A 12,673-nucleotide genomic window follows, 5' to 3' on the forward strand; every position below is an offset into this window, starting at 1 on the left:
TAGGGGTGGTTTCTGGACTGGTCTGGTATGGCTGAAAAGGAAGGGAAAATTATGTGTTGTCTGAAAATTTTCTTTCATTTCGTCCTACCAGACCAGTCCAGACAAATGAGATGTAGCAAAGCCCACCTCTTCAATACTCTGGAGGAAAGGAGAAACGGGTGATATGATACAGACGTTCAAATATTTAAAAGGTATTAATCCGCAAACGTACCTTTTCCGGAGATGCGAAGGCGGTAGAACGAGAGGACATGAAATGAGATTAAAGGGGGGCAGACTCAAGAAAAATGTCAGGAAGTATTTTTTCACAGAGAGAGTAATGGATGCTTGGAATGCCCTCCCCCGGGAGGTGGTGGAAATGAAAACGGTTAACGGAATACAAACATGCGTGGGATAAACATAAAGGAATCCTGTACAGAAGGAATGGATCCTAAGGAGCTTAGCCGAGATTGGGTGGCAGAGCCGGTGGCGGGAGGCGGGGATGGTGCTGGGCAGACTTATACGGTCTGTGCCAGAGCCGGTGGTGGGAGGCGGGACTGGTGGTTGGGAGGCGGGGATAGTGCTGGGCAGACTTATACGGTCTGTGCCCTGAAAAGGACAGGTACAAGTCAAGGTAAGGTATACACAAAAAGTAGCACATATGAGTTTATCTTGTTGGCCAGACTGAATGGACCGTGCAGGTCTTTTTCTGCCGTCATCTACTATGTTACTATGTTCAGCACCTAACCATTATACCCCCATTCAGGAAATCTTGACTGCCCCAATTTGTTTGACTGCACTTTTTGTCCTTTAGATTGTAAGCTCCTTTGAGCAGGGACTGTCCTTCTTTGTTAAATTGTACAGCGCTGCGTAACCCTAGTAGCGCTTTAGAAATGTTAAGTAGTAGTAGTAGGGTAGGACTAAAACACCCAAAAGAATGCTACAGATAAACAAGGAGAACTCCTCCCAAGGAAAAAATTCCCAGACTATGCAAGCATAAGGGAAGCCTCAAAAGAGATAAATCAAGAAAGATAACCATGAGGAAACATCCTGAAAAGGAGCTACAGCAGCACGAACAAGGCACCAGTACAAAGCAAAAATGAATGGGTACCATATTACAGACAGAAGTGATGTGAAGAGAGAAGGAAGCCATCGAAAAATCACGGAATTATGAAACACCAAGGATGAAGGCTTTAAATGGCTTAGAACAAACTGGCATGTCACTAATCCGTAAATCCTGAAGACTCAAAACATTTAGTTTCATAGACTCTTGGCCAAACCTAGGTAAGACAAAGAAAGAAAATTGCAACACTTGGCATTCAGATGGCCTGTGACCTAGGGATTTATTTCTACTCATTCTACACCACTCAGGATTTTGTAGACCTCAATCATTTCTCCCCTCATGTCTCTTTTCCAAGCTGAAGAGCCCTAACCTCTTTAGCCTTTCCTCATATGAGAGGCGTTCTACTACTACTACTACTTAACATTTCTAGAGCGCTACTAGGGTTACGCAGCGCTGTACAATTTAACAAAGAGAGACAGTCCCTGCTCAAAGAGCTTACAATCTAATAGACAAGTGAACGGTCGGTCCGATAGGGGCAGTCAAATTGGGGCAGTCTGGATTCACTGAACGGTAAGGGTTAGGTGCCGAACGCAGCATTATATCCCCTTTATCATTTTAGTCGCTCTTCTTTGAACCTTTTCTAATTCCGCTATATCTTTTTTGAGATACGGCGACCGGACCTGAACACAGTACTCAAAGTGCAGTAGCACCATGGAGTGATACAGACGCATTATGGTATTTTTGGTCTTATTCACCATCCCTTTCTTAATAATTTCCAGCATCCTGTTTGCTTTTTTGGCCACCGCCGCACACTGAGCAGAAGATTTCAGTGTATAATCTACAAGGACGCCTAGATCTTTTTCTTGAGTGCTGACCCCCGAAGTGGACCTATGATAACTATGTAACTATGATTCGGATTATTCATTCCAATGTGCATCACCTTGCATTTGTCCACATTAAATTTCATCTGCCATTTGGATGCCCAGTCTTTCAATTTCCTAAAGTCGTCCTGCAATATTTCACAGTCCGCATGTGTTTTAATAACCTTGAATACTTTTGTGTCATCTGCAAATTTAATCACCGCATTCATTCCGATTTCCATATCATTTATAAATATGCTAAACAGCACCAGTCCCAGTACAGATCCCTGCAGCACTCCACTGTTCACCCTCCTCCATTGAGAGAAATGACCATTTAACCCTACTCTCTGCTTTCTGTCCAATAATCAATTCCTAATCCACATCAGAACCTTGCCTTCTATCCCATGACTCTAATTTTCTCAGAAGTCTCTCATGAGGATCTTTATCAAAACCTTTCTGAAAATCTAGATACACTATATCAACTGGCTCACCTTTATCCTCATATTTATTCAAGCCTTCAAAGAAATGAAACAAATTGGTGATGAAAGACTTCCCTTGGCTGAACCCATGCTGACTCTGTCCCATTAAACCATGTTTGTCTATGTATTCTGTAATTTTATTCTTTACAATAGTTTCCACTATTTTGCCCAGCACCGACATCAGGCTTACCGGTCTGTAATTTCCCGTATCACTCCTGGAACCCTTTTAAAAAATCAGCGTCACATCGGCCACCCTCCAATTTTCAGGTACATAAGGTGATTAAATTTGCCATACTGGGACAGACCGAAGATCCATCAAGCCCAGCATCCCGCTTCCAAAAGTGGCCAATCCAGGTCACAGATACCTGGCAAGATCCCCAAAAAGTACAAAACATTTTGTGCTGCTTATCGCAGATATAGTGGATTTAATAATGGTCTATGGACTTTTCCTTCAGGAAGCCGTCCAAACCTCTTTTAAACTCTGCTAAGCTAACCGCCTTTACCACATTCTCCGGCAACGAATTCCAGAGCTTAATAACTCGTTGAGTGAAGAAACATTTTCTCCGATTCGTTTTAAATTTACTACTTTGTAGATTTATCGCATGCCCCTAGTCCTAGTATTTTTGGAAAGCATACACAGACGCTTCACATCTACCCATTCAACTCCACTCATTATCTTATAGATCTCTACCATATCTCCCCTCAGCCGTCTTTTCTCCAACTGAAGAGCCCTAGCCACTTTAGCCTTTTCTCATAGAGAAGTCGTCCCATCCCCTTTATCATTTTCATCGCCCTTCTCTGCACCTTTTCTAATTCCACTTTATCTTTTTTGAGATGCAGAGACCAGAATTGAACACAATATTCGAGGTATCTGTGACCTGGATTGGCCACTGTTGGAAACAGGATGCTGGGCTCAATGGACCTTTGGTCTTTCTCAGTATGGCAATACTTATGTACTTATATGTACTTATGGCTGGTGATCGCTGCATACTGTAAGCAGTAGCGGCCGTGAAAACAAAGAAGCGCTCCTTCTGTCATTAAACCTTATTTTAAGCTTGAGAACACCCGATCCGCTAAGTTACGCCCCCCGTGACGCAATGTTACCGGCGCACGGAGGATCGCAAATTTTAAGGAGGAGAAGATTGGTAAGGAAATAGGAGGATCCCGGGAGAATAATCCTCAGCGTTAACTACATCAGTGGAGGAGGGTAGTTAGTGGGGTCCCGCAGGGGTCTGTGCTGGGTCCGTTGCTTTTTAATGTATTTATAAATGACCTAGAGATGGGAATAACTAGTGAGGTAATTAAATTCGCCGATGACACAAAATTATTCAGGGTCGTCAAGTCGCAGGAGGAATGTGAACGATTACAGGAGGACCTTGCGAGACTGGGAGATTGGGCGTGCAAGTGGCAGATGAAGTTCAATGTTGACAAGTGCAAAGTGATGCATGTGGGTAAGAGGAACCCGAATTATAGCTACGTCTTGCAAGGTTCCGCGTTAGGAGTTACGGATCAAGAAAGGGATCTGGGTGTCGTCGTCGATGATACGCTGAAACCTTCTGCTCAGTGTGCTGCTGCGGCTAGGAAAGCGAATAGAATGTTGGGTGTTATTAGGAAGGGTATGGAGTCCAGGTGTGCGGATGTTATAATGCCGTTGTATCGCTCCATGGTGCGACCGCACCTGGAGTATTGTGTTCAGTACTGGTCTCCGTATCTCAAAAAAGATATAGTAGAATTGGAAAAGGTACAGCGAAGGGCGACGAAAATGATAGTGGGGATGGGACGACTTTCCTATGAAGAGAGGCTGAGAAGGCTAGGGCTTTTTAGCTTGGAGAAGAGACGGCTGAGGGGAGATATGATAGAAGTGTATAAAATAATGAGTGGAATGGATCGGGTGGATGTGAAGCGACTGTTCACGCTATCCAAAAATACTAGGACTAGAGGGCATGAGTTGAAGCTACAGTGTGGTAAATTTAAAACGAATCGGAGAAAATTTTTCTTCACCCAACGTGTAATTAGACTCTGGAATTCGTTGCCGGAGAACGTGGTACGGGCGGTTAGCTTGACGGAGTTTAAAAAGGGGTTAGATAGATTCCTAAAGGACAAGTCCATAGACCGCTATTAAATGGACTTGGAAAAATTCCGCATTTTTAGGTATAACTTGTCTGGAATGTTTTTACGTTTGGGGAGCGTGCCAGGTGCCCTTGACCTGGATTGGCCACTGTCGGTGACAGGATGCTGGGCTAGATGGACCTTTGGTCTTTCCCAGTATGGCACTACTTATGTACTTAGCTGTCTTGTTTTGTTTTCGTTACATTTGTACCCCGCGCTTTCCCACTCATGGCAGGCTCAATGTGGCTTACATGGGGCAATGGGGGGTTAAGTGACTTGCCCAGAGTCACAAGGAGCTGCCTGTGCCTGAAGTGGGAATTGAACTCAGTTCCTCAGGACCAAAGTCCACCACCCTAACCACTAGGCCACTCCTCCACTGTTGCTACTATTTGAGTTTCTACATGGAATGTTGCTATTCCGCTAGCAACATTCCATGTAGAAGTCGGCCCTTGCAGATCACCAATGTGGCCGCGCAGGCTTCTGCTTCTGTGAGTCTGACGTCCTGCACGGACTCACAGAAACAGAAGCCTGCGCAGCCTTCTACATGGAGTGTTGCTAGTGGAATAGCAACATTCCATGTAGAATCTCCAATAGTAGCAACATTCCATGTAGAATCTCCAATAGTATCTATTTTATTTTTGTTACATTTGTACCCTGCGCTTTCCCACTCATGGCAGGCTCAATGCGGCTTACATGGGGCACTGGAGGGTTAAGTGACTTGCCCAGAGTCACAAGGAGCTGTCTGTGCCTGAAGTGGGAATTGAACTCAGTTCCTACTACTACTATTTAGCATTTCTATAGCACTACAAGGCGTACGCAGCGTTGCACAAACATAGAAGAAAGACAGTCCCTGCTCAAAGAGCTTACAATCTAATAGACAAAAAATAAATAAAGTAAGCAAATCAAATCAATTAATGTGTCCTTCTGTGACTGTTCTCTTGTGCTTGACTGCTTAAATATTTTAAATTTAAATGCTTTACTTTTTGTCTATTAGATTGTAAGCTCTTTGAGCAGGGACTGTCTTTCTTCTGTGTTTGTACAGCGCTGCGTACACTTTGTAGCGCTCTAGAAATGTTAAATAGTAGTAGTAGTAGTAGTGAACGGGAAGGAAGAGAGGAGGGTAGGTGGAGGCGAGTGGTTACCAGTCAAAAGCAATGTTAAAGAGGTGGGCTTTCAGTCTAGATTTAAAGGTGGCCAAGGATGGGGCAAGACGTAGGGGCTCAGGAAGTTTATTCCAGGCGTAGGGTGCAGCGAGACAGAAGGCGCGAAGTCTGGAGTTGGCAGTAGTGGAGAAGGGAACAGATAGGAAGGATTTATCTTCTAAAAACATTTATTTTGGAGGATATATGTAAAATGTCCACATGTAAACGACTGGGCAAAGAAAAAAAAATTAACTTTTCAAAGGTTTTTAAATCGAATCCGGGAGGATCCCGCTGTATCCCTTTTTTACCCTTTGCCACCGCAGCGCAGGGTTATGGCTGGGGGTGGCTACTACTACTTAACATTTCTAGAGCTGCATACTGTAAGTCTTAAGGTCGTACTTGGATCCGGAAGATCCGGGGGATCCGGCAGATCTGGCTTTTTTTACACCGTCCCGGTGCAAGACTCGCGCAGGAGGGCAGTGAAAATCACCAGGGACGAAACATGTAAGACACGGGGCCAATATACCTATTTTTTTTAAATACCTAAAATCAATTAAACCTGTACATATCTGCATAAAAAGAATATTCATCTTTCATTACTTTTCTTGACAAATCGCGGGAACCAGTTTTCTTTACACAGAAGAAACTTTTAGCCTCAAATCTCCAAACTGGCCTCTGAAGTAGATGACAGAAGAAGGTATTAGTATACCAAAACGAGGGTTGGAACACACAGGGAGGCTTTTTGAACATCCGAATGAGGCTTGAAACGTAGTAGCGTACCGAGACTATTGGAGTACGAGAACGAGGCTTGGAATGCAGACAGAGCAACGGCTGACCAACCACACTGAAGCTTGGGGAACCGCTCGTTGTTGGTTGAACACCAGGCGAAGGAAAACGAGCGCCCTGCAAACCAAAATCCAGCAGCAGCAGTAAAATAAATTTCCCGAAGCTGACTTTCAAAAACAGTTGACTTTTTGGCAGCAAACCTACCCGCCCAACTGGCAACGCTATCAGGTAAGTACGAGGAGAGGGAGGACTGGGCCTTGCGTTCCGGGTTAGCCATTCTACGCGTTCCAACTTCCGGCAAGCTCGTTGTTGCAAAAAGAAAAAAAAAAAAAAACCAAACCATCTCGTCGCTATAGCAACCAGGAGGCTGTAAAAACCGGCGCCTTGGTTATATTGGGGCGGAGCGAGTTGGCATGAGGAAGTGGTGTGGGCGGAGCCTGTTGTTACGGCGCTCTATTTTGAACCTCTGGCTCTGAGGCGGACTGAAGGGAAGCGGACTCCGGAACGTCTGGAGGCGAATATGTATTTGTAGCTAAACAGAGAGGTGTCTTAGCCGTGCTAGTCCACTCTTAAAGGTTATCAATAGAAAGCTGGTGCCAGTCAGATTCCCACCCCTGTGGGCCAACACTTTACAGGACCAGGACACTGCACCAGTGATTTCACAGTAAGAATCCTGAAAGGGAACTTTAAAACAATACAGGAACGTAAGACCTTTGCAGTCAGAATGATTGAATATTTTGACACCCAACAGACAGGACTAACATGTATAGAATGTTTGTACGTTTGGGAAGCTCGCCAGGTGCCCTTGGCCTGGATTGGCCGCTGTCGTGGACAGGATGCTGGGCTCGATGGACCCTTGGTCTTTTCCCAGTGTGGCATTACTTATGTACTTATGTCCTCTACTTGGCTCACTTTTATTACATAGAGCAGTGATTTAACCTATTGTGATGTCATAGTGGCTCATTCCACCAATAAGAGCCAACCTCATTAGTGATGTCACAATGGCTTGATTGTATAGAATGTTTGTACGTTTAGGAAGCTCGCCAGGTGCCCTTGGCCTGGATTGGCCGCTGTCGTGGACAGGATGCTGGGCTCGATGGACCTTTGGTCTTTTCCCAGTCTGGCATTACTTATGTACTTATGTCCTCTACTTGGCTCACTTTTATTACATAGAGCAGTGATTTAACCTATTGTGATGTCATAGTGGCTCATTCCACCAATAAGAGCCAACCTCATTAGTGATGTCACAATGGCTTGATTGTATAGAATGTTTGTACGTTTGGGAAGCTTGCCAGGTGCCCTTGGCCTGGATTGGCCGCTGTCGTGGACAGGATGCTGGGCTCGATGGACCTTTGGTCTTTTCCCAGTGTGGCATTACTTATGTACTTATGTCCTCTACTTGGGTCACTTTTATTACATAGAGCAGTGATTTAACCTATTGTGATGTCATAGTGGCTCATTCCACCAATAAGAGCCAACCTCATTAGTGATGTCACAATGGCTTGATTGTATAGAATGTTTGTACGTTTGGGAAGCTTGCCAGGTGCCCTTGGCCTGGATTGGCCGCTGTCGTGGACAGGATGCTGGGCTCGATGGACCCTTGGTCTTTTCCCAGTGTGGCATTACTTATGTACTTATGTCCTCTACTTGGCTCACTTTTATTACATAGAGCAGTGATTTAACCTATTGTGATGTCATAGTGGCTCATTCCACCAATAAGAGCCAACCTCATTAGTGATGTCACAATGGCTTGATTGTATAGAATGTTTGTACGTTTGGGAAGCTTGCCAGGTGCCCTTGGCCTGGATTGGCCGCTGTCGTGGACAGGATGCTGGGCTCGATGGACCCTTGGTCTTTTCCCAGTGTGGCATTACTTATGTACTTATGTCCTCTACTTGGCTCACTTTTATTACATAGAGCAGTGATTTAACCTATTGTGATGTCATAGTGGCTCATTCCACCAATAAGAGCCAACCTCATTAGTGATGTCACAATGGCTGGATTGTATAGAATGTTTGTACGTTTAGGAAGCTCGCCAGGTGCCCTTGGCCTGGATTGGCCGCTGTCGTGGACAGGATGCTGGGCTCGATGGACCTTTGGTCTTTTCCCAGTCTGGCATTACTTATGTACTTATGTCCTCTACTTGGCTCACTTTTATTACATAGAGCAGTGATTTAACCTATTGTGATGTCATAGTGGCTCATTCCACCAATAAGAGCCAACCTCATTAGTGATGTCACAATGGCTTGATTGTATAGAATGTTTGTACGTTTGGGAAGCTTGCCAGGTGCCCTTGGCCTGGATTGGCCGCTGTCGTGGACAGGATGCTGGGCTCGATGGACCTTTGGTCTTTTCCCAGTGTGGCATTACTTATGTACTTATGTCCTCTACTTGGGTCACTTTTATTACATAGAGCAGTGATTTAACCTATTGTGATGTCATAGTGGCTCATTCCACCAATAAGAGCCAACCTCATTAGTGATGTCACAATGGCTTGATTGTATAGAATGTTTGTACGTTTGGGAAGCTTGCCAGGTGCCCTTGGCCTGGATTGGCCGCTGTCGTGGACAGGATGCTGGGCTCGATGGACCCTTGGTCTTTTCCCAGTGTGGCATTACTTATGTACTTATGTCCTCTACTTGGCTCACTTTTATTACATAGAGCAGTGATTTAACCTATTGTGATGTCATAGTGGCTCATTCCACCAATAAGAGCCAACCTCATTAGTGATGTCACAATGGCTTGATTGTATAGAATGTTTGTACGTTTGGGAAGCTTGCCAGATGCCCTTGGCCTGGATTGGCCGCTGTCGTGGACAGGATGCTGGGCTCGATGGACCCTTGGTCTTTTCCCTGTATGGCATTACTTATGTACTTATGTCCTCTACTTGGCTCACTTTTATTACATAGAGCAGTGATTTAACCTATTGTGATGTCATAGTGGCTCATTCCACCAATAAGAGCCAACCTCATTAGTGATGTCACAATGGCTTGATTGTATAGAATGTTTGTACGTTTGGGAAGCTTGCCAGGTGCCCTTGGCCTGGATTGGCCGCTGTCGTGGACAGGATGCTGGGCTCGATGGACCCTTGGTCTTTTCCCAGTGTGGCATTACTTATGTACTTATGTCCTCTACTTGGCTCACTTTTATTACATAGAGCAGTGATTTAACCTATTGTGATGTCATAGTGGCTCATTCCACCAATAAGAGCCAACCTCATTAGTGATGTCACAATGGCTGGATTGTATAGAATGTTTGTACGTTTGGGAAGCTCGCCAGGTGCCCTTGGCCTGGATTGGCCGCTGTCGTGGACAGGATGCTGGGCTCGATGGACCCTTGGTCTTTTCCCAGTATGGCATTACTTATGTACTTAACAAGGATCTGGGTTTTCTAGCCCATTATAAACCGTAAAGTTGTATTGCTCTGTTTATCACTCTCCTCTCAACTACCCACACCCATCCTGTTAGACTATCAATGAAATGAAATGCTTTGATGTACTCATGCGTACCTCCTACCCACCCCCACCTTGCTAGACTGTCATTGAAATGCTTTGATGCTTCACTTATATATACTATCAACTAACACATTTGCTTATTTCCGATCTGACGAAGAAGGGCAACCTTCGAAAGCTAATCAAGAAATGTATTAAGTTATGTCCAATAAAAAAGATATCACCTTATTTTCTTTTCCATGTTTTATTTTGTTTGATTTCTATTGCTAGCTAAACAGAGCGAGCAATGCTAGAAGAACGTGCATGCCCAGTGTCCTGGAATAGAACTTTATTCGAAACGTTCCTGGCTCTGCCTGAAGATTTCCTTTGGCACGTACTTAATGATCTCCCCTCCTTCCTCAGCCCCATCAAAGTAGCTCTGTGGTCTGTCTCTGGGGGGGGGGGGGGGCAGTGTCTCCAAATGGGTTAGTTTTGCGCATTCCACGACAGTAAGGAACCTCGCTCCTAAGCCAGGGTATGCAGAGTATTTATTTATTTCTTTATTTACTGCATTTGTATCCCACATTTTCCCACCTTTTTGCAGACTCAATATGGTTTATATTATGCCGCCGTGACAGTCGTCATTAGCGAAATAAGAAGAACATAGTATTATTTCGATTAATGTAAATGGAATTCATGAGAATTAGAAATAAAGAAATAATTAATACATTACAAGCTATGTAAAGGGTAAAAAAATGACAATATGATTAATGACAGTATGATCTCGGTGGCTCAAATTTACTGCTAATGTTTCCCGAAGTACTTGCACTGTGCCAGAGAGAGCTTCCCTTCAGGAGTTCATAAGATGTACCTATAGGCAACTTATCCAGGTGCCCTTGGAACTTCTTTTAAATGAGGCCTGTGGCAACCAAAACGATGAGAGATATCTCTGTATTCTTCTACCCCATTTACTTGGTCTCAGACTGTATTTCTTGATACCTTTCTCTATATGTGCATTTCACCAGGTAATCACTTGGGACTGATACTTCAATAATCATGGCCATTGTAGTGTTTTTCTCTCTCACCACTAACACTCGGATGCACAGAGGCACTGGTTAATTACAGGTACTACTGTAAAACTTACTGAGACGCAAACAGCAACTGCTGCACGAAGGGGCTTGCATGCAAATGAGATGCACGGATCCCCCTTTGTGCATCGGTTGCTTTTTTTGACTTGAAGCTGTCAAATGCACATGACTGTTCGCCCAAGCACAAATCCCTGGTGGTCTGCTGGATCCTGTACCCCCTCCCAGCACCCCAAAGCAGAAATCCATGGTGGTCTGGTGGACCCTGACACCACTCCCCCAGCAAAAATCTCACTGGTGGTCTAATGACCCCCCCCCCCCCCCCCCGTACCTTAAAATGTAGGAGCAACACCTCCTGGCACTGGGCTCACCATCTGAAAATGGCAGTGCCCAGCCTCTGCCCTGTGCATCTTGGGAGGGGCTAATCATCATTTAAGAAAGCTCATTATATGGTGCTTAGACCCTCCCAGTGCATCCCAGGATGCACCAAGCAGGGGCTGGGCGCTGCCATTTTGAGAAGGCAGGCGCCAAGGCAGAAGAGAGGAGGTGTTGCTCCTGCCTCCTATGTTTTAAGGTATGGGTTGGGGGGTCACTAGACCTCCAGGGAGACTTTGCTGGGGGAGGACTGGGGTCCACTGGACTACCAGGGATTCCTTGTGGGTGGTGGCTGGATCCACCAGACCACCATGGATTTGGGGTTAGGGGGTGCACCAGGGATTTATGTTTGGGAGTGCAGGGGTGTCTGGGTCCACTGAACTACTGGGGCAGTTCTTAGGTCTTGTGGGGGGAAGGAGGAGTCTGATCAGGGGGTCCTGAGCACCCACCATGGGGAGCAGTCTGCTTGCATTATGCAGTGCAAGCAGGCTGCTCCTTATAATGACAGGTTCAGACCTGCCGTAAAATTTCTACAACAGGTCTAAAGCAAACGTTTAAAGCTCAGTAAGGTTTGTGCATCGACGTTTTAGTCTGGTTTCCTGGCATTCAGCTTTTTATCTGTTGGAATAAGGATATCCTAGGTGATCACAACTTCTTCATTGTCTGTTCTTCTCTTATGGTCATGATCCCAGTGCTTTTCTAGTACATTAATGTTGTAGTGTTTAAAAAGTTTCCAATAGATGAGACCTGCCACTTTGTTGTGCCTTTCTGTATGAGGGAATTTGATATAGAGATTTTGTCCTCTAACAGATGAGGGTTTTTCTGTTTAGAAGTACATTTTAACAGGTTTGAGGTTTATGTCTTATTCTATTATGTTGTCCACAGCAGGTATGAATTTAATTTGGTGACTGAGCAGGGTTATGCAACCACATGAGTGGTCACTCAGCATGGGTGTTGCTCCAGAGTGTGGGGCACACCCTTGGTGGACCTCTTTGCCACTCGGTTCGATCACAAAGTCCCAGGCTCCAGGCCTACGATAGGCTAGCGTCATATGCCTTCCTCCTTCATTGGGGGACCTGTATTCTGTATTCATATCCTCCCATCCATCCCTCTTGTGGGGAAAGGCTTTGCTGAAACTCAAGGAAGACCGGGAGACCATGATCCTGATTGCTGAATACAGATCAGGTTCCTGCTTCTTCTGGAGTTGTACTCCGAAGAACCTTGGAGATTGGGATATTTTCCAACTCTCATCATGCAGAACAAGGGATCTCTTCTGCATCCCAACCTCCAGTCTCTGTCCCTCAAAGCCTGGATGTTGAGAGCTTAGAATTTATTTCCTTGCATCTCCATGAGGGTGTTTCCAAGGTC

At 45.1% G+C, this 12,673-nt stretch overlaps 2 protein-coding genes across 4 annotated transcripts in view; one reads left to right on the top strand and one right to left on the bottom strand.

Moving 5' to 3' along the window:
- The window catches only part of LOC115462709 (UPF0462 protein C4orf33-like), a 50,393-nt gene extending 44,055 nt beyond the window's left edge, over positions 1 to 6,338 (bottom strand). The window contains exon 1 of one of the 2 annotated variants that reach the window (XM_030192711.1): positions 6,236 to 6,338. The gene's annotated coding sequence lies outside the window, so the exon portion shown is untranslated. Of the gene's footprint in view, positions 1 to 6,229 lie in introns of both variants that reach the window. The other variant, XM_030192710.1, reaches the window with a different exon arrangement.
- Positions 6,339 to 6,489: 151 nt separating this feature from the next.
- The window catches only part of SCLT1 (sodium channel and clathrin linker 1), a 145,802-nt gene continuing 139,618 nt past the window's right edge, over positions 6,490 to 12,673 (top strand). For both annotated transcript variants that reach the window (XM_030191734.1, XM_030191737.1), the window contains exon 1: positions 6,490 to 6,643. The gene's annotated coding sequence lies outside the window, so the exon portion shown is untranslated. The remainder of the gene's footprint in view (positions 6,644 to 12,673) is intronic.

Source organism: Microcaecilia unicolor, chromosome 2 (assembly GCF_901765095.1).
Source record: "Microcaecilia unicolor chromosome 2, aMicUni1.1, whole genome shotgun sequence".
In the NCBI taxonomy this organism is placed as follows: domain Eukaryota; kingdom Metazoa; phylum Chordata; class Amphibia; order Gymnophiona; family Siphonopidae; genus Microcaecilia; species Microcaecilia unicolor.